Raw genomic sequence first — 22839 nt, forward strand, 5'->3', positions numbered from 1 at the left:
GTGTTCATTCTCCAACACTGTACATCAACTGGGTGTCCCACCATTCAATTATGACAACAACTACCTGAATTAGTGCAGACCCCATAGGTTAAGGGCCCAGTCTGCCAAGACTGTTCTTCACTTTAGATGCCAATCATAGTACTTGGTTCCTAGGCACCCACACTTCTAACTAATTTGGCTACAAGTACATAAGAGCTCCCATGATCTACTTCTCAAGTTAGATGATTTGCTATAACAGCTCAGAGCACTCAGAGAAACACTTATCTTTATGGGTTTATTATAAAGGGTATAATAAAGGATATATATGAAGAGGTAGAAGGATGAGGTTCAGAGGGGTCCCAAGCACAGGAGCTTCCATCCTCACAAAGCATGGGGTGTGCTGCCATCTTGGCACATGGATGTGTTCACCAGCCTGGAATCTCTTCAAACCCCATACTTTACAGATTTTTATGAAGGCTTCATCACATGAGCATGATAGTTCATTAACTCATGCCCTGGAGGACAGGGAAAAAGGTTGAAATTTCCAAGCTTCTTTTTTTTTTTTTCTTTTAAAGATTTTATTTATTTATCCATGAGAGACACACAGAGAGAAGAGGCAGAGACACAGGCAGAGGGAGAAGCAGGCTCCACACAGGGAGCCTGATGTGGGACTTGATCCTGGGTCTCCAGGATCACTCCCTAGGCTGAAGGCGGCGCTAAACCGCCAAGCCACCAGAGCTGCCCAAGTTCCAAGCTTCTAATCATGCCTATGTCTTCTGGATGACCAGTCCCCATCCAGGAGCCTACCAGGAGTTACCTCATTGGAATAAAAATCACTCCTATCACCCAGGGAATTCCATGGGATTTAGAAATTCTGTATAAGATGCTCCTATCAGGAAATTCCAAGATTTTTTAGGAGCTGTGTCAGGAAGAAAGTCAAACACCAAATACTAGAATAAAATATATTCTTAGCACCCCTATGACTCAGAAAATCACAAGAGTTTTAGGAGCTATGTGTCAAAAACTAGGGGCAGAGTCCAAATAAGTATTTCTTACTATGTCACACATGCCTTCTCTGTTAACATTCTACCCTGGAATATAATTTAGCTCCATTTCACACAAACTCCCAACCTCACCATGCTTCTCACATACATACTTCTCATCCTTCAACAGAGCATATCAAAATACTGTTTAGATCAATATACAGTATTATTTTATGAAGACCATAAAAACACTATTTCCAATCAAGCCATGGAGCAAACCACAATACTTTTCTGTACAATTCTGTTTTCCCTAGAATTAACACTTGTCTTTTTTGCCGTTAGCATCTTGCTTAGTTTTATACGTATTTAGCAAAGTTTATTCCACAACCTCCTGATGTGCTTCAATCAGGATACTGCACAGCTGTCACATTCTTTGCCCTGAGATTACTTCTTTTTTTATTAAATATCTTTATTTATTTATTCATGAGAGACACACAGAGAGAGGCAGAGACATAGGCAGAGGAAGAAGCAAGCTCCATACAGGGAGTCTGATGTCAGACTCCATCCCAGGATCCTGGGATCACAATTGGAGCCAAAGGCAGATGCTCAATCACTGAGCCAACCCAGGCATCCCACCCTAAGACTTATTTTATGTCTCTTGTGGGATTCCTTGCTTCCAGGGTCCCATGTCTTCCTCTTTCTTCATATACTCCTTCATTCTGGTGGGGCAGTATATCAGTAGCTTCCTGAGAGAAGATTTAGAGGAGGTAAATATTTTAAAAACGGGGACATCTGAAAATGTCTTGATTCTACCCATATGCTTGATTTATAGTTTGGCTGGGTGTGGAATTCTGGGTTGGAAATGATATTGCTCTGAATTTTGAAGGCATTGCTCCAATAATTTAGCAATTCCGCTACTGCTGTTGAGAAATCTGGAGTCCTTCTGATTTCTGATCCTTTGGATATAACACCCCCCCCCTTAAGGGCACCAAATATGATCTTTTCTCCCCATTGTTCTCAAAGTTCAAGTCCTTTCTTCCATCCAATCTAGTCTGCTGCTGAATCCCTTGAATTCTTCAGTGCAGTTATTGTACTCTCCAGCTCTGTGATGTCTGTTTGGTACTTTCTCATATTTTCTCTTTGCTGAAATTCTTAATTTGTCAGTGCATTGTTCTTTGACTTTGGTGAGCATCTTTATTACAAGTATCTTTTTAATCAGCTAAATTGCTTATCTCTGTTTCATTAGGATCTGTTTCTGGGGTTTTATCCTGTTCTTTTATTTGGAACATATTCCTCTGTTCCTTCATTTTCCTTGCCTCTCTGTGTTGGTTTCTTATGCGTTAGATGAAACAGCCACCTCTCCTAGTCTTGACAGAGTGGTCTTGCATAGGAGATGAACCTTTTCAATCAACCTCACCCAAGTTCTAGGCTGTCTCTCAGACCTTTGTGATGATTCTGGTCACATTCTTTGTTCCTAGTGGCTCCCAGTAGTTGACTGTGTGCTAAGACCCATTCTAATGTGGGTGGTATGGGTATTTTCTTGCTTGCCAAATACATAGGAATCACTCAGATAGTTTTTAAATTTCTTTCAGAGGTCATTGTTCCATGGTAGTTGTAGACTCAGTGTGTCCATGAGAGGACATGAGTTCTGGAGGCTCCTATGTGCCATCTCAGACTGGGACCCTGAAAGTTGAAGCCAATCTATCTGTTATGTGTCTTTTTTTTTTTCTCACTTAATGCAATAGTCCCTTAATCTGGACATGTATGTCTTCTCATTCTGAGAAATTTTCTTGAATTAATTTCAAGGTTGATTCTGACCCTTTGTGTTCTCTGTTCTCTCTTTCTAGAACTACAATTGTTCAGCTGTTGGATCTGTTGGCTGTCTATTCATTTCACTGCTATTCTCCATCTCATTGGTTTTTATTGATTATTGCTGGGAACAATTTCCTTGGCTTTTTCTGCAGTTTTTCTATTGAGTGCTCATTTCTGCTACCACATTTTGAATTTATAAACATTTTGGTTTTAGTTTCTAAATGTTTCATTTTTCGTAGAATCCAATGCTTCTTCATGTAATAGTTTCTTTTATTTTTCTGAGGATAATAACAACAATTCCTTTAGAAGTTATATTTATCCTACAGTCTTCTTCTGATTAACTTAGCCTGAGTAACTTATGATTGCTTGCAACCAAAGAATCATGTTATAGTAGGTAATCAACAAATATTAGTGATAATTCTTATACTATGTTTCATAACAAACATGGTGATTTCAGAACTGCTAGGATGGTAATCATGTTGGGGACAAAAAGATAATTCGCTACAATGTGTCTGATGATATTGTAGTATTGTGTTCTCTGCTGGGGCATGTTATAATGGTTCTGTGTTGGTTATGGCTTAGCCAACTAGACCAAAAAAATTTTTGTTGCTATTAACCAAGACAAGGCCCCTTTGGGAAAAAAGTTAATAATCTAAGTAGTTTCATGACACATATCAGTTCTCATAATAATAACAATTATGACAAAAATAGCAGAACACCCTTACTTTGTGCCAAGCACAGTTCTTAAGAGTGCTAAATATATTAACTAATTTAAGTTTTCCCAACACTATTGTTGTGAGTTGATAGTGTTCTTATTCCCATTTTACAAATGAACAAATTAAGGCAAAGAAAAGTCATTTCCCCAAGTTACAAAATGGTAAATGGTAAAAGCAAAAAGCAAGATCTGAACATATTTGGACTGTTCCAGAGTCTGTAGTCATTTTTTGTTTGTTTGTTTTGTTTTTTGAGAGAGAGAGAGAGAGAGAGAGAGAGAGAGAATGAGCATGAGGTGGTGGGCGAGGGGCAGAGGGAGAGAGAATATTAAGTTCCACACTTGGGTGGAGCCCAACATGGGGCTTGATCTCATGACTCAGATTGTGAGATCTCATGACTCAGAGCTGAAATCAAGAGTCAGATACTTAACCAACTGAGCCACCCAGGTACCCCAGAGTCTGTGGTCTTAACAACCACACTATACTGCCTCTATATATTTCAAATTAATTTCTATCTCCATTAAATGCTTCCTAGTACTGTGGCTATTAAGTTTCTCTAAGACTCCATGGGGTGTGTGTGTGTATGTGTGTGTGTGTGCATGTGTGTGTGTGTATTTCTCATCCTAACAAAGCAAAAGGACTTCTTTGAAGGCTTGAGAAGAAGTGTTACAGAACCAGTCATTTAAAAAAAATATTTTGTTTTATTTTAGAGAGAGCACAAGCTCCAGGAGGAGTAGAGGGATAGAACCCCAAGCAGACTCCACCCTGAGTGCAGAGCCAGACTCAATCCCATGACCCTGAGATCATGACCTGAGCCGAAATCAAGAGCTGGACACTCAACCAACTGAGCCACCCAGGTGCCTCAGAACCAGTCATTCTTAACTCAGGTAGTTATCCATTGTTTGTCTTTTCCAGCATATCTTCCTCCATCTTCTGACATGAGCAACCCTCTCTCCTATGAAGAAACCAAATCCCTGTGGTTCAGATGCAGGTGGATGGATGTTGCCCATGGATGGGAATGTGATTGAACTGAGGCTAATCAGAGTATCTTATTTTTCTAGCCATAAAAATTGTTTAGGAATGAGAACAGGAGCCATACAGGGGCAATCATAATATACCCCAGATTTTTATGATAGTCCTTAAGTACCATGCTTTTGTTTTCTCTTATAACAGCTTAACTGAGATATAATTTACATATCAATTCACCCATTTAAAGTGAATGATTCAATGGTTTTTAGTACATCACAGAGTTGTGCAACATCATCACAATCTAATTTTAGAACATTTTCAGCATCTCAAAAAGAAATTCTGTACACATTAGCAGTCACTCCCTATTCTCCCCAACCTGATTAGCCCTAGGCAAGCACTAATCTACTTTCTATCTCTATAAATAGATTTGCCTATTCAGGACGTTTCATATAAATGGAATCATATAATATGTGATGTTTTTGAATGGTTCCTTTCACTTAGCACATTTTCAAAGCACACCCATACTGTAGTATGTTTCAGTACCTCGTTTCTATTTACTGCCAAGTACCATTCCCTTTCATGAACATACTACATTTTATTTACCCAGTCAACACTTGATGGATGTTTGGGTTGTATCCATCTTTTAGATCTTAAGTATAATGCTGCTATGAATATTTGTGTACATATGTTTTTATTTCTCTCCATTATCTAGAAGTGGAGTTGTTGAGTCATATGGTAACACTACGTTTAATTTTTTTGAGAAATGTAAGACTGTTCTCCAAAGCAGCTGCACCAGTTTACAGTCTCACCAGCAGTGCACAAGGCTTCCAGTTTGTCCACATCCTTGCCAACATTTGTTATAATGTCTTTTTGATTACAGCCATCTTCGTGGTGTGAAGTGGTATCTCAATGTGGTTTTGATTTCATTCCCCTGATGGATGACTAATGATGTTGAGCATCTTTTCATATGTATATTTCCCCTTTTATATCTTTTTTGCAGACACATCTATTCAGATCCTTTGCCCATTTTTAAATTGGACTATTTATCTTTTTGTTATTGAGTTGTAAGAGTTATTTATATATCCTAGATACAAGTCTGTTATATGTGATATGAAAATATTTTCTCCTATTTTGTGGATGTCTGTATACTTTCTTGATGTATTAAAGCACAAAAGCTTTCAATTTTGCTGTGGTCCAAATTATCCAGTTTTTCTTTTGTTGTTTGTGTTTTCAGTATCATATATATAAAAAAAAAACACTGTCTTATCGAAGATCATGAAGATTTAGTCCTACGTTTTCTTCTAAAACCTTTATATTTTTAGCTCTTATATTTAGTTCTTTGATCCATTTGAATCAATTTTTGCATATGGTATGAGGTAAGGAATACAACTTCATTCTCTTGCATGTGGATATCCAGTTTCCCTGGTACCCTTTGTTGAAAAGATTACTCTTTCCCCATTGAATTACTCTGTCACTGTGAGTGTTTATTTGTGGATTCAATTCTCTTCCATTGGTCTATATGTCTAACCTTATGCCAGTACTGCAGTGGCTTGGTTACCTTTGTAATAAATTTTGAAATCAGGAAGCTAGAGTCTTCCAAACTTGTTCACCTTTCCCAAGATTGTTTTGGATATTCAGGGTTCCTTGAATCAATCTTTCTTTCTTTCTTTCTTTCTCTTTTATTTCTTTCTTTCTTCTTTCCTTCATTCCTTCCTTCCTTCCTTCCTTCTTTTTAATAAAGATTTTTAAAAAAAGATTTTATTTATTTATTCATGAGAGACACAGAGATAGGTAGAGACACAAGCAAAGGGAGAAGCAGGCTCCCTGTGGGGAGCCTGATGCGGGGCTCAGTCCCAGAACCCCGGGATCACAATTTGAGCCAAAGGCAGATGCTCAACCACTGAGCCACCCAGGCATCCCAATAAAGATTTTCTTTTTTAAGAGAAGTTTCAGGTATACAACAAAATTAAGAGAAGGCACAGAGATTTCTCCTATACCTCCTGTCTCTACACACAAGCATAGTTTCCCCTATTTTTAAAAAATATTTTATTTATTCATGAGAGAGACAGAGAGAGAGAGAGAGAGAGAGAGACAGAGATACAGGCAGGGGGAGAAGCAGGCTCCATGCAGGGAGCCCGATGTGGTACTCGATCCCGGGTCTCCAGGATCATGCCCTGGGCTGAAGGCGGCGCCAAATCGCTGAGCCACCCTAAACATGTCCTGTTTCCCCTATTATCAACATCACTCACCAGAATAATATATTTGTTACCAAGGATGAACCTACATTAATCATAATCACCCAAAGTCCATACTTTACATTATGGTTCACTTTTGGTGTTGATTTGGACAAATGTATAGTTACATATATTTATCATTATGATATTATATAGAGAATTATCACTGCCCTAAAAGTCCTGGTAGACTGCTGTTCATCCATTCCCCCTGGCTGCCCTCCAACCAGGCAAACATTTTTACTGCTCCATAGCTTTGCCTTTTCCAGAATGTTGTATCATTGAAATCAAACAGTGTGTAGCTTTCTCAGATTGGCTTCTTTCACTTAGTAATATGCATTTAAGTTTCCTCCGTGACTTTTCATGACTTGATAGCTCAATTCTTTTTCAGCACTAAATAACATCCCATTACCTGGATGTGCCACAGTTTTTTTATCCATTTACCTGCTGTGGGACATCTTGGTTGCTTCCAAGTTTTCACAATTATGAATAAAACTGCCATAAACATCCAAATGCAGATTACTGTGTGGACATAAGTTTTTATCTACTTTGGGTAAAACCAAGAAGTGCAACTGCTGAGTCCAATGGTAAGGGCACATTTCATTTTTTTTTTAATTTTTAAAGATTTTATTTATTTATTCATGAGAGAGAGAGAGAGGCAGAGACACAGGCAGAGGGAGAAGCAGGCTTCATGCAAGGAGCCTGACGTGGGACTCGATCCCAGGTCTCCAGTATCACACCCTGGGGTGAAGGCGGCACTAAACCACTGAGCCACCCAGGTTGCCCTCTTTGGTCCATTTTAAAATTAGGTTGTTGGTCTTATTGTTGAGTTCTAAGAGTTCTTTGTATATTTTGGATAATAGTCCCTTATCAGAAATGTCATTTGCAAATATTTTCTTCCAGTCTACAGTTTGTCATCCCATTCTCTTGATATTGTCTTTCAGAGAGAAGTTTTAAAATTTAATGAAGTCCAGCTTATCAACTATTTTTTTCATGGGCCATGTCTTTGGTATTATATCTAAAAAGTCATCACCATGCCCAAGGTTATCTAGGTCTTCTCCTGTTATCTTCCAGGAGTTTTATAGTTTCGCATTTTATATTTCAGTATCTGACCCATTTTTTTATCTGATCCATTTTTAGTTCATTTTTGTGATGTGTGTAAGATCTGTATCTACCTACCTATCTATATACATATATTTTAAAGATGTATTCATTTGACAGAAAGAGAGAGTACAAACAAGGAGAGCAGCAGGCAGAGGGAGAGGGAGAAGCAGGCTCCCGGTGGAGCAGACAGCTCAATATAGGGCTTGATCCTAGGACCCTGGGGATCATAACCCGAACTGAAGGCAGACACCCAACTAACTGAGCCACCCTGCTGCCCTTGCATCTATATTTATTATTTTGTATATGGATATCCAGTTGTTCTCAGCACCATTTGTTGAAGAAACTATCTTTGTTCCACTATATTGCTCCTTTGTCAAAGATCAATTGACTATTTTTAAGGGGGTCTATTTATAGGCTCTTTGTTATGTTCCATTGACTATTTGTCTATTCTTTTGTCTATATCATTCTATTTTGATCACTATAGCTTTACAGGAAGTCTTGAGGTTGGGTAGCATCAATCACTCAACGTTGTTCTTCTCCTTCAATATTGCATTAGCTACTCTGAGTCTTTGGCCTGTCCATATGAACTTTAAAATCAGTTTGTTGGCATCTGTAAGATAACTTGGTGGGATTTTGATTGGGACTGAGTTGAATCTACAAATCAACCTGAGAAGGAGTGATATCTTGACAATATTGAGTATTCCTAATAGGTCCTAAAGCTTAACTTCAAAGGTCCTTTAAGTATGATATTAGCTGTAGGGTTTCTTGTAGATAGTTTTTATCAAGTTGATAAAGTTATCTTTAATTTCTAGTTTACTGACAGTTTTTATCACAAATAAATGTTGGATTTTGTCAAATGTTTTTTTCTACATCTATTGATAAGATCACATGATTTTCTTTTTGTAACGTGTTGATGTGATGGGCTACATCAACTGACTTTTTAATGGTGAACCAGCCTTGCATACTGGGATAAATTCCATTTGGGGATGGTGTATAATTTTTCGTATGCTTTTTTGGATTTGATTTGCCAATGTTTTGTTGAGGATTTTTACGTCTATATCAATAAGAGATATTAGTCTGTAGTTTTCTTTTCTTAATATGTCTTTGTCTGGTTCTGCATTAGAGAGATGGTGGCCTCACAGATGATTAGGAAGTATTTCCTCTTCTATCTTCTGAAAGAGATTAGAGAAATAGGTATAACTTCATCCTTAAATGTTTGACATAATTCACCAACTCACCTGGCACTGTGCCTTTTGTTTGTAAGGTCGATTTTTTAAATTTCTTTTTTTTTAAGATTTATTTATTTCAAAGAGGGAGGGAGGGAGAGAGAGAGAAAGAGAGAATGTACATTGAGGGAGTGGTAGAGGGAGAGAATCTTCAAGTAGATTCCCCACTGAGTGCATAGTCCTATGCAGGCTCATTTCCGAGACACATGAGATCATGACCTGACTTGAAACCAAGAGTCGAGATACTCAACTGACTGAGCCACCCAGGCACCCCTGATTCAATTTCTTTAATAGACATAAACCTGTTCAGAGTATGTATTTTTTCTTGTTTGTGTTTTCAAGGAACTGAACCATTTCATTTAACTTATCAAATTTGTGATCATAAACATGTTAGTCCTTTATTATACTTTTAATGCCCATGAAAAGGAAACTGTAGTAATGATGTCCCCTTTATAATTTCTAATATTAGTAATTTGTGTCCTGTCTGGGCTTTTATTTAGTTTGTCTGACTAGGAGCTTACTGATATTATAGTCCCTCAAATTTTTATATGAATTTTAGGATCAGCTTGGCACTTTCTAGAGGGAAGCCAAATGAGATTTTGCTAAAGACTGTACTGAATATGTAGACAGTGTTCAGGACTAATGCCATCTTAACATTCTTAAGTCTTTTGATCTATGAACATGAGTCTTCTTTCCATTTACTTAACTCTTCTTTAATTTCTTTCAACTCAAAATTTTCAGAGTACAGGTTTTATATTCATTTTGCTAAGTTTATTTTTAAGTATTTTATTATTTTTGTTATTATAAATGGAATTGTTTTCTCAATTTTATTTATGGATTGCTCATTGCAAGTGTTTAGAAATACAATTGTTTTGTGTCTGGGTCTTGTATCTTGCAACCTTATTAAATTTTATTAGTTCTAATCATTTTTAGAATGGATTTCCTCAGATTTTCCTTTTTTTAAAAAAAAGATTTTATTTATTTATTCATAACAGACACACACAGAGAGAGAAGCAGAGACATAGGCAGAGGGAGAAGCAGGCTCCATGCAGGAAGCTCAACGTGGGACTTGATCCCAGGTCCTCAGGATCACACCCTGGGCTGAAGGCAGCGCTAAACCGCTGGGCCACCAGGGCTGCCCTCCTCAGATTTTCTATATATGATATGATGTCATTCTAAAATAGAGATAGTTTTACTTCTTTCTTTCAAATCAGAGTTCATTCTATTTTATTTTCTTGCCTGAATGCCCTGTAGAACTTCCACTACAATTAATAGAGATTTTATAACTCTTTTTTTCCTGATTTTAGAGGTAAAGTATGCAGTCTTTTACCACTAAGAATGATGCTAATTTTAAGGCTTTTGTAGATGCCCTTCATCGGGTCGAGAACGTTCTCTTCTATTCCCAGGGATGAATGTTTTTATCTTGAAACCTTATTAGATTTTGTCAAATTTTTTTCGGCATCTATTGAAATGCTCATGACATTTTTAATCTGTTTATTTATTATATTACATTAGTTGATTTTAACATGTTAAACCAACTTTGTACTCCTGGGGAAAAAAATCCCAACTGGTAATGGTGCAAAATCCTTTTTTGAGTTACTGGATTCTATACGGTAATATTTGTTGAGGATTTTTCCATCTACATTTATGAATAATTGGTCTGATAGTTTTCTTTTCAGAAATAGTTTTCTTGTAATGCCACTGTATGGTTTGGTAACAGGTTAACATATGGCCTAATATAATAATTGGGAAATATTCACTTCTTTTGTTTTTTTTTTTAAATAATGATTTTATTTTTTATTTTTTAGAGAGGGGAGAGAGGTGGGTGGAGGGTCAGAGAGAGATTGGGAGAGAAAGAATCTTGGGTAGGCCCCACACCTAGCACAGAGCCTGACACAGGGCCTCATCTTATGACCCTGAGATCATAACCTGAGCTGAAATTAAGAGTCAAATGCTTAATGACTAAGCCACCCAGGCACCCCTCTGGGTTTTTTTGTTTGTTTGTTTGTTTTTAAGAGATTAGAAAGAATCAGTATTAATTCTTCAAACATTTGGTGGAATTCACCAATAAAGCCATCTCGTCCTGAGCTTTTCTTCAAGGATTTAAAACAAAATTACTGGGGTGGCCTGGTGGTGCAGCGGTTTAGCGCCGCCTGCAGCTCAAGGTGTGATCCTGGAGACCTGGGATCAAGTCCCATGTCAGGCTCCCTGCATGGAGCCTGCTTCTCCCTCTGCCTGTGTCTCTGCCTCTCTCTGTCTCTCATGCATAAATAAATGAAATCTTTAAAAAAAAATAAAATTACTAATTCAAATAATCTATCACACAGATATTTACAGTATTGCTTTACAAGTCTTTTTATATCAGTAATGTTGGTATTCAGGTATTCATCTCTCCTCTTTCATTCCTGACTTTCGTAATTTGAGTCTTCTTTTTCTCCTTGCTCAGTCTAACTAGAGGTTTGTTCATTTTGTTGATCATTTCAAAGAATCAACTTTCAGGTCTGTGGATATTCTCTATTCTTTTTCTATTCTCTACTTCGTTATTTTTTACTCTCATTGCTACTATTTCCTTCCTTGTTCTTGGTTGGATTGTTTGTTCTTTCTAAGGTGTCTCAGGTAGAAGTTTAAGTTACTGATTTAAAATCTTTCCTCATTTGTAAGGTAGCAGTTTATAACTATAAATTTCAATCTATGTACTGCCTTAGCTGCTCTCATAAGTTTTGGTATGTATATTTTCATTTTAATTTATCTCAAAGTATTTTCTTGTTTTTGTTTATTGGCTTATTTGTTTTTTAATTAGGTCCATGCCCAGCATGGAGCCCAACATGGGGCTTGAACTCACGACCCTGAGATCAAGACCTGAGATGATATCTAGAGTTGGACACTCAACCCAACTGAGCCATCCAGGCACCCTGTATCTCAAAATATTTTCTAATTTCTTCTTCGTTCCATTGGTTATCTAGAAGTGTGTTGTTTAACTTCCACATATTTGTGAGCTGCACAAATTTCTTTCTGTTGTTGACTTCTAATTTCATTCCACTATGATCAGAGAACATACTTTGCATAACTTCCATCTTTTAAATTCATTGAGCTTGTTTTATGGCCTAACATATGGTCTACCCCAGGAATGTTCCATATGCATTCAGAGGAATGTGTTCTACTGGTATTGAGTGGAGTGTTCTACATATGCCTGTTGGTCGAGTTGGTTTAAAGTGTTGTTCAAGTCTATTTCTTTGTTGATGATATACATTATTTAATTCATTATTGAATGTGGGGCATTAAAGCCTCCCATTATTATTGGTGGACTGCCTGTTTCTCCCTTCAATTCTGTCAGTTTGGGCTTCATGTATTTGGAGGCTCTGTTGTAAGGTGCATATATATTTATAATTCTTATGTCTTTTTGTAGATTAACATTTTTAGCATTTAATGTGCTTATTTTTCTCTAATAATTTTTTTCAGTTCTATTTTGTCTGATATTAGTACAGCCACTCCAGCTTTCTTGGGGTTGCTGTTGGATTGACGTCTTTTTTCATCTTTTTGGAATACCTTTGAACCTAAGGTATGTCTCCTGTAGATAGTATTTAGTTGAATTATATCATTTTTAACAACCATTTCTGGCAATTCCTGCCTTTTGACTGGACTGTCTTACCAATTCTCATTTAATTTTATTGATGTAGTTGAATTTATATCTGTCCCTTTCCTTTCTGTCTTCAGTATGTTTCATGTCTTCATGTCTTTTTTGTTCTTCTACTCTTCTTTTACTGCTTTCTATTGCATCAAGTGTATATTTTCTAACATAGCATTTTAATTCAGTGATTTGTTTTCACCATATTTCTCCTGGGCAGTTGTTCCTAAGCTTATCATATATACCTTATCAATATATACTTCAGAATTATACTAACTTAATTCCAGTGAGACACACAAATGTTAGTCCTATATAGCTCTACTCTCTTGTCTCATTTTGTGATGTCACTGTTGTATATATTACATCTATACATGTTACAAACCCAGTAATGTATTGTTATAATTGCTACTTCATGCAATTGTCTTTTAAAGAAGCTGAGAAATGAAGGAGAGCAAGGATATATTTATGGAGTTTGTCATATTAACCTTCTACCATTTCTGATTTTCTTCATTTGTTTCTGTGGATTTAAGTTACTATCCAGTATCATTTTCTTTTCTTTTTAATTTTTAAAACTTATTTTTTAAAGGATTTTATTTATTTATTCATGAGAGATACACACAGAGAGAGGCAGAGACAAAGGCAGAGGGAGAAGCAGGCTCCTGCGGGAAGCCTTATGCAGAACTCAATCCCAGGACTCCAGGATCACAATCTGAGCCAAAAGCAGACACTCAATCACTGAGCCACCCAAGTGTCCCCAGTATCATTCTCTTATCCCACACAACTTTCCTCCACTCCACCCTCCTTTGTGCTATTAATGTTAAATATATTACATTTCTGTTATAGTGCCAACAACATACTTATATACATATTGTCTTATATAATTGTTTTTAAAATCAATTAAGAAAGTAAAGGATAAGAAATATTCATTACAGGAGCACCTAGCTGGTTCAGTCAGTAGAGCATGGGACTTAGGTTGTGAGTTCAAGCCCCATGCTGAATGTAGGGATTACTTAAAAATAAAATCTTAAGGTGCACCAGGCTAGCTCAGTCAGTTGAGTGTCCAATTCTTGATTTCAGCTCAGGTTGTGATCTCAGGGTTGTGGAACTGAGCCCCTCATCAGACTCCATGCTTAGTGTGGAATCTGCCTGAGATTCTTTCTCCCTCCCCGAGCTTGTGCTCTATAAATTAATTAATAAAATCTCTTAAAAAATGAAATATTCATAAAATTCTTTCTATGTAATTGCCTTTATTCATGCTCTTTTTTTAAAATGTGATTTTGAATTATTATCTGGAGTCATTTGCTTTTGGCCTAAAAAACTTCCTTTAGTATTGTCTGTAAGGCAGTTCTGCTAGCAACGAATTATTTCAGTTTTCTTTTCCCGGGAATAACTTGATTTCTCTCATTCCCCCTTTTTTCTCCTACAGAAAGCTTTATTGTTTCCACTCGGTCCATGGGAGAGGGCTCCAAGGTAGTTAAAAAGCTGCCTACTCGCTGTAGTAAGAGGCTTAGGCATAAGCCCTGGCATCAGGGGGATACCAGCAGGGCCTCCTCAGAGGCAGCTGGGCTTCAGAGGCTCTTAGTCATGCTTGAGGGTGAGGCTTTTGAATAGATACTTGCCCACGCCAGCCTGGGGGGCCAGCCTGGGGAAGTTGGACAGGTGGTTTCTCATCCTCTTGATGAACTTCACCTCAACTAGGAAGTGGTTCTCCAGGAAATCACAGAGATCCAGGGGCAATCCCATGGCATCCAGGGTTTTACGCCATCCATCTTGGGATGGCTTCTGCATGTCCTGGAGGAGGGCACAGCTGCCACGCTGGTTTTGCATCATTAAGAGATGCCCAGTACCCTTGTTTCTCCTTAGCCACCTTTGGAAGATGTGGCCCATACCCTCCAGAGTCACATCTTCACAGTGGAAAAAGAAGCCCAGAGAGAGGTAGGTGTAGGAGGCCAGCAGATGCATGCAGACCAGGCAGCTGATGGCAGCCCCTACCTCTGTGGAATAATTCTGGCAAATCTGGGAGCTCATGGTTGATTGGTAATAAGGAGCTAAGCTCAAAATAGGGTGTTGGCTGGTTCCAGAGGCAGGGGGTGGCAGAGAAGATGGCTCTGAAGGTTGTGACTAGAAAAACGGATGGAGGGTGGTTGGAAGTTGGTAGAAGGGGCAACCCTGTGTCTGTTCCGTCCAAACACCGTTAAAGCAGGAGACAGATCTGCAGGACTGCTAGATGCAATGTGTATTCAACCTTCTTTTTTTTTAAGATTTTATTTATTTATTCATGAGAGACAGAGAGAGGCAGAGACACAGGCAGAGGGAGAAGCAGGCTCCATGCAGGGAGCCCGATGTGGGACTCGATCCCGGGACTCCAGGATCACACCCTGGGCTGAAGGCAGGCACCAAACCACTGAGCCACCCAGGGATCCCCTCCACCTTCATTTTTAAAATAGTTTTGCTAGATACAAGATTTTTACTTGATAGCTTCCCCCACCCCCACTTTTTGGTGCTTTAAATATATCATGACATGGCCTTCTGGCCTTCACAATTTCTAATGAAAAATATGCTGTTAATCTTAATGGATGTAAGTAACAAGGATGTATGTAACAAGTTGTTTTTCTCTTGCTGCTTTTAAGACTTTGTCTTTCAGGATTTTTTAAAAAATATTTTATCTATTTATCTGACACACAGAGAGAAAGAGAGGGTGCAAGCAGGAGGAGTGATAGGGAGAGGGAGAAGCAGTATCTCCATGGAGAAGGGAGCCTGATGAGGGACTCAATCCCAGGACCCTGGGATTATAACCTGAGCTGAAGGCGATGCTTAACTGACTGGGCCACCCAGGCACTCTGTCTTCAGGTTTTTAAATTATGATTTACCTGTGTGTGGATCTCTTTGAATTTATCTTACTTAGAGTTCTTTTAACTTTTAGGTATATATTGTTTTTCATCAAATTTGCAAATTTTCTCTTTTTTTTAAAATAAAGATTTATTTATTTTAGAGACTGAGGGAAGGGCAAAGGGAAAGAAAACCCTAAGCAGACTCTGCACTGAGTGCAGAGCTGTATGTGGGGCTTGATCTCATGATTCACCCTGAGATCATGACCTGAGCTGAAACCAAGAGTCTGACACTCAACCTCTATGCCACCCATGTAACCCAAGTTTGCAACTTTTCAACCATTATTTCTTCAAATAGTTTTTTTTAAAGATTTTTTATTTATTTATTCATAGAGATGCAGAGAGAGAGAGAGTGAGAGAGAGAGGCAGAGACACAGGCAGAGGGAGAAGCAGGCTCCATGCAGAGAGCCCAACGCGGGACTCGATCCCGGGTCTCCAGGATCAACACCCTGGGCTGCAGGCAGCGTCAAACCGCTGCGCCACCGGGGCTGCCCTCAAATAGTTTTTTTCCTATTCCTTTCTCTCTCTCTCCTCTCCTTCTGGGGCTCCTGTATTGCATATGCAGGTGTACTTGATGTGTTGCTCATTTCTCTTAGTTTCTGTTCAATTTTATTATTTTTCTCTATCCCTTGGACTGCATGAATTTTATTGATTTACCTTCAAATTTACCAATTCTTTCTACTTAAATTTCAAATCTGAAAAAAAAAATTTCAGATCTGCTGTGAGCTCCTTTAATGCCTTTTCATTTCAATCATTGTACCTTTTAACTCCAGAATTTCCATTCAGCTCTTTAAAAAAATAATTTTCATGTCTTTATTTATATTCTTTATTTCATGAAACACTGTCATCATAACTTACTTTACTCCTTTAAGCATGGTTCTCTTTTATTGCTTGAACATGTTTATAATGGCTGCTTTAAAATCTTTTTCTGTTTTTTTTTTTTTTTGTGTGTGTGTGTGTGTGTGTGTATTAGATTGCTTTTAATTACTGACAGCTGGGGATGGCTGGGGGCCTATATGGTGGTGATGGTGCCCATACGCTCCTAGTCAGACCCTACGGGTGCCCACAGGTCCTGAGCCCATACCAGCAAAGCCTGAGGGCTGTACTGTGTCCCTCAGGGATGAGACTCCAGCAAGTGAGCAGGGTGAGGCCTGGCCCCCAAAAGGGTTAAGTCTTTTTCTATTAAATCTGACATCTGTGTCCTATCATAGGCATTTTCTATTGCTTGCATTTTTTCCTGTGAATGAGTCATACTTTCCTATTTCTTTGAATGCATCATATTTTTTGATGAAAAAATTTTGGATAATACATTTAGCAAGCTAATATGTTATAGCATGCTAATATAATTTAAGATATGTTAGGTAATATATTTTAGCACCTCCAACCTACAGGGCTTATAGACGTTGTTTACTTATTTATTTGTTTAGCATCTTGCCTGGACTATTTTAGTGAAGTCCATTTCACCCACTGCATGCACCCTATGATGTTCCTCAGTGGGTGCAGCCTTAGGCATGCACACAGTAACCCTGAAATGACAGTGGTTTATCACCTATCTTTGACCCTTTCTCTAATCTTTCTGTTAAACTGACTATTGGTATTATACCCAGCTATTAGCCTTCACTAATTGCCAGCTGATTGTTCTATTGTCTTTGAGGCTCAAATTGCTCCTCCTTTTGATACAATTAAATTTAGGCTCATTTGCAGGGATAGTTTCTGAGGCCAGTCTTTGAACATTGTTCTGCCAACAAGAGGGCACTTTCTGTCTCTTTCCCTGCTTCTCTTATAAACTAACTGGCCTATATTTTAGTTTGTTGCTCTCATGAAGCTATTAGCTTACTCTTAATCAAGGAAGCCCCAGAACATTGGCCACATTTGCCTGGAACTTAAACTCCATGATTCATAGCTGGTAGAGATGAGAACTGCTGATGACTTGCGCCTCCTAAGGCAATACCGTATCTGTCTACTGGGGGCTGGGGAGAAAAGGATCCTTGTATTCCTGATTGAATTGTCTATAGTTGACTTTCCATCATACTGAGTTGGAAGGGGAGATGGAGGGAGTAGGTCATAGTTCAAATGTCACGGATTCTCCCTCTTTCTTAACAAGTTTTAGTGTAACAGGGGAAAAAACCAGCATGCTTGACTCCATATCACTTCTATTCCCTTTGCTGCTGTGACCTATAGTTTGGAAACTTCTGCCTTAGTCCTGCACGTACGTAGATATGTTAATCATCAAAGAAATTTTGCTTACAGGTAAGATTCGCAGAAAATTCTTTCTTCCCAAAACCTACCTCACCCAAGGACATAAGGAAGCACATACAGAAATGACTATGCTATGTTTAACATTTACAGGAATGACATGACCAAATTCCTGCACACAAAGATCAACTGACCAAGGACAAAGAAGTTTTATGACCTTCCTTAGATATCTACAGACATCAGTTACCTCCTGACTGCAACCTCCTCACCACCCCCCCTACCTTTGCTAACATAAAAGAAGCTTGAATTTCATGCCTAGGGGAGATGGTTGTTTAGGAGAACAGTCTGTATCTCCTTGGCTTGCTGGTAAAGTTACTTTCCTTACCCTAACATCTAGCCCCGTGGGCCTGTCATGCAGTGAGCAGAACAAGCCTGGACTTGTTACATCAGTAGATTTTCTTGAATACTCTGTTTCCTCATTTGCTTAGATCCTTAGCACAATACCCAAAGATTCTAGATAGTTGCTTTAAAAATAATTTTTGCCAGAGGCTCAGCTGGTTAAGCATTCAACTCTTGGTTTCAGCTCAGGTCATGATCTCAGGGTTGTGAGATTGAGTCCTATGTCAGGCTCAAGCTCAGTGTGGAGTCTGCTTGAGATTCTTTCCCTCTCCTTTTCCCTCCCCCCTGCTCCTCCCCCATTCTTGTTCTCTCTCTCTCTCTCTCTCTCTCTCTAAATCAAACAAATAAATAAAATTAAAAAAAATTTTTTCACCAGTTATGCCCATCTCACTGGGGAACATTTCCACAGAGCTCTTCTGCCACCATTTTGGAAGTAGCCACCCTTCTTGCTCTTTTTTTCTAAGCTAAGCCTTTAGAATTTGGATGTCAGGGGGCTTCAAGCAGTCATACTCCTGGAGTGAGCTTTGCAAGGAACTGAGGAAGAGACACACAGAGCCTGGGTGACATCATGGGAGCCCCTGGATCAGCCCTACACTTGGGATCATCTGGACTTCATGGTAAGATAAGCCAAAAAATTTCCTTCTTTCCTTAGCTAGTTGAAGTTGAGTTTTTTACATGTAACTAAGAGTTGTAACTAATATCCTGAATGTCAAACCTTTAGTAGTGTATGACCTAATGATAAGGATTGTGGAAAGCTTGTTTGTTCAATGAAATAGGCATCTAGCATAATTTTTATGTGACCTTTTTGATAGCTTATCTCATCCCAATAATTTATGGTCTCTTGATGCTTAATGAACTATAGAGACATCATTTATGGTGATTCTAATAGATTTTTAACATGTTCCCACATATTTGTCAATATTTGTTGACATCCAAAGGGTTGGTTCTTTTTTTTTTTAATTTTTATTTATTTTATGATAGTCACAGAGAGAGAGAGAGAGAGAGAGAGAGAGGCAGAGACACAGGCAGAGGGAGAAGCAGGCTCCATGCACCGGGAGCCCGATGTGGGATTCGATCCCGGGTCTCCAGGATCACGCCCTGGGCCAAAGGCAGGCGCCAAACCGCTGCGCCACCCAGGGATCCCCAAAGGGTTGGTTCTAAGGAAAACTCAATGTTGACTGCTAATGCTTACTTATAATATTAATAATAGTACAGAAGTCTGACTTTAATTATAGGAAATTCTTATAAGTCAGGTAACCTTTCGAGTAGCCTTTGAATAGCCTACAGCTGACTCATTAGAATATCACTTGTAAGGATATAATTTTTCAAATATTGGAACTAGTTACAAACCTCCTTAACAAACTATAAGTGGAAAGGGAAGATGATATATTGTTACTCTATTTTTTTAAAGATTTATTTTATTTATTTGAAGAGGGGAAGGGCAGAGAGAGAGGGAGAGATAGTCCCAAGCAGACTCTGTGCTGAGCACAGAGCCTGATGCCAGGGCTCAATCCCACAATTCTGAGATCATGACCTGGACCAAAACCAAAAGCTGGATGCTTAACCAACTGTGCCAAGCAGGTGCCCCTATATATTGTTATTCTTGATATGATGTAGCAAATCTAGGTAATCTAAGATTTTTATTTATTTGGCATGATGTTCCTTTGAAATATTAAAGGATGGGTTGAGTTTATTAGAAATATAGAAATATCCAGAGAATTCAGGAAGAATTTATAGGTCAAGGCTGTAAGCAATTTTATCTTATGTCTCATGCCAATATTCTTCTCTAACTCCTTCCTCTGAGATGAATGCCTATGGCAAGTGTGGAAGCAGGAAAGACATCAAACATTACTATAATCTTGGAATTTATTAACCTGGATTAAAAAGGCCTTTTTCCCTGGGTTAGACCTACATAGCACCTTAGTCTAATGTATATTTCCATACTGGGTGCCACTTGTCAATAAAGTCTCTGAAGATTCTGCAATTCAGTGTCTCTGTAATGTTTGGAGTATATCTAGGATCCCCAGAAGACCATAATTAGTGGTTTTTGGAATAGAAGAGGCAGGGGCATCTGGGTGGCTCAGTCGGTTAAGCATCTGCCTTTGGCTCAGGTCATGATCAGGGTCCTGGGATTGGCCCCACATTGGCCCTGCATCCACGCTGCTGCATCTGCATCTGGCTCCCTGCTCAGCAGAGTGTCTTGCTTCTCTCTCTCCTGCCCCTCCCACCTGCTCATGCTCTCTCTCTCTTTCTCTCTCTCTGTCTCTCTTTCTCAAATAAATAAATGAAATCTTGGAAGCAAGGAGGCAGAGTGTGTAACAAAATGTATAGATCCATCAGAAAATCTCACCGATTCCAATTAAATGGGAGAGAGGTGATCTGAATTCATGACGCTCAATTATTTTTACAATAGTGAAAGTTTTATAGCTATTACTAAAGAAAAAGGGAAAAGTACTCTAGAATAAATTTTAAAGAACAGATATAATTTATTTATAATTGGCAGATTGTTTTAAATACTTTAAGCTTCTGAGTTACCTGAGAACAGTATGCATCTTTGAGAGCTTACTAGTAGAAGCCATCTGCAGTTTACTTTGCACTAATAATGGTCTTGCTCTTAGGACTATTATTCAAAGAAATAGAAAATTAAATGTCCACTGTTTCCAGGACTTCATAAATCATGAATTGGGGGGATCTGAGTTCTACTAATTGTACTTGTGAATCTAATAAGCTTGAGCTGCAGACCTGTTCTCTGATCTTATTCTGATAGTAAAATCTTATGTGAGAAGGTTGTTGGTTTTTTTTTTTTTTTTTACTACAGGCTTAGGGTAGATTATACCTCCTTGGAATATGGGTGATTGTGGTTCTCAGTTGATTGACCTACTGCTTGCTAGAATGTTTGCATTTTGGGATCTCCATCTTCTCTCTTGCCTCAGCAGTACATTTGATTTGGTTTTACGGAGATGAATTTCAAGGAAAACATCACCTAGACTTTATTTCAAATTACCCTGAGGATCAATACATTCTACTGATGCCCAAAAATGCTACATTCATAATCTGCTGTTATGATGTACAACCTGGAGAAGGTAAATGTCCTGTCAACCACAATCTCTCTTTATTATTTTTAAGGAGGGCTAGTTTCCATTATCAAAAGCAGATAAGGAATGCCAGCACTCATTTGTCATTCAAAATGCAATACTTACTTAGCTGGGAATGAATGAAAATCATCATGTGGTAGGTTTGTTTTTTTAATAGTGGCAAAAAGTCACCACACAAGGTCAGGGGAAATTCAAATGTGGTTTCACTGGGTTGCTTGTATTTTTTGGATAGTTTGGAAAGACAATCTTCCAATAGTAACCTTGGTTTTTGAGTACATTTTCTCCCCTAAAACAGAGATAAGAAGAAACCTGACATTTTTTCTCATCTTCTGAAATAGTAATTCGTTTTTATATCATCAACCTACAGATTTTAGTTCCAGTCTGAGGTAGTCTTTCCTTACCCACACTTTTATGCAATTAGTCCCATCTCACATGAAGGTCTGTGGCGTGTGACAAACAGGTCATTTAATGAGTGAGTAAGCGTGTGCAAATAGGCACCCAGAGTACAGCCAGACCTCGTTCTTCTCACAGGTTCTGGGTAGGAAATGCTAAAAAGGCTGCTTGCTGTATAGAGTTTCAAATCAACAGATGGTAAGACTTTTCTACATGGCCATCTCCTGAGCACCTCAAAACCAAAATATGACCCAAATTAAACTCATCACACCCATGAAAACTGGTTATCCTCCTGTCTTTTCCATCTCTCCAAAGATCACCATCCATTTAGTAGGATGAACCGGAACAAACTGCCTTTTTTTGTAGCTCATAAAAAGCTGAATATTGGCAATTTCAAACAGGTCAGCCTTAATAGTTGTTCAGCTCAGAGACCTGGGTGAAATCCTTTTCACCTCCCTCCCCTGCAACTCTTACAACAAGCCAATGGTAAATTCTTTTTTTTTTTTTTTTTTTTTTTGCCAATGGTAAATTCTATTTGTCAGGCAGGTCCTGAATCCATCTTGAAGGTACCCAACATGCCCAAATCAGCAGTAACTGGCCTAGCAATTCCACTGCAATGAACTAGTGTGTCCTCTTTAAGACACAAGCCAGATCATCCATTTACATGCTAGAAATCAGTCAATGGCTTCTCAATGCCCTTAACACAAAGACTAAACAACCCTGCTGACCTCTTCAATCACATGTCACCCTATTTTCTGGTGACTCTACCTTCTTCTTCTTTTTTTTTTTTTTCTATCTTCTTTGAATATATTATTACATCTGCTTGGTACCCTCTTCTCTCTCATTACCAGCCAGGCCGTTGTCACTCAGTGATTCCTGCTTTTTATGCTGTTCATGCCTCACCATAAATGCCAAGCCCCAAAGAATGTTCTATGACCTCTCACCGACCAGTGTGAAACCCCAGGTTACATATATCCATGAGACTTCAGCACAGACCATACTTCCAATTGCCTGTTCAGTGCCCTGTCAGGCTCAAACTCCAAGGGAGTTTGATACATCTTCAGTGATTTTTCTATTTAGGATTTTTAAAAAGGAACAAAAAATATTTAATCCAAAAATTAAAAACCAACAGGCTGAACCAAAAACTCTGGACCTTTTTTGAATTGTTCCCTAGCATGGCTACATCTGGCAATCATTGTTTTAAGAGAAGTAACAGTTATCAAAGG

The 22839-nt window shown here is 38.5% G+C and overlaps 1 protein-coding gene across 1 annotated transcript in view; it reads right to left on the minus strand.

Moving 5' to 3' along the window:
* Positions 1-22839, minus strand: part of GXYLT2 (glucoside xylosyltransferase 2) — an 88763-nt gene that overhangs the window by 35681 nt on the left and 30243 nt on the right.

Source organism: Nyctereutes procyonoides, unplaced genomic scaffold, assembly GCF_905146905.1.
Source record: "Nyctereutes procyonoides isolate TBG_1078 unplaced genomic scaffold, NYPRO_anot_genome, whole genome shotgun sequence".
Classification (NCBI taxonomy): Eukaryota; Metazoa; Chordata; class Mammalia; order Carnivora; family Canidae; genus Nyctereutes; species Nyctereutes procyonoides.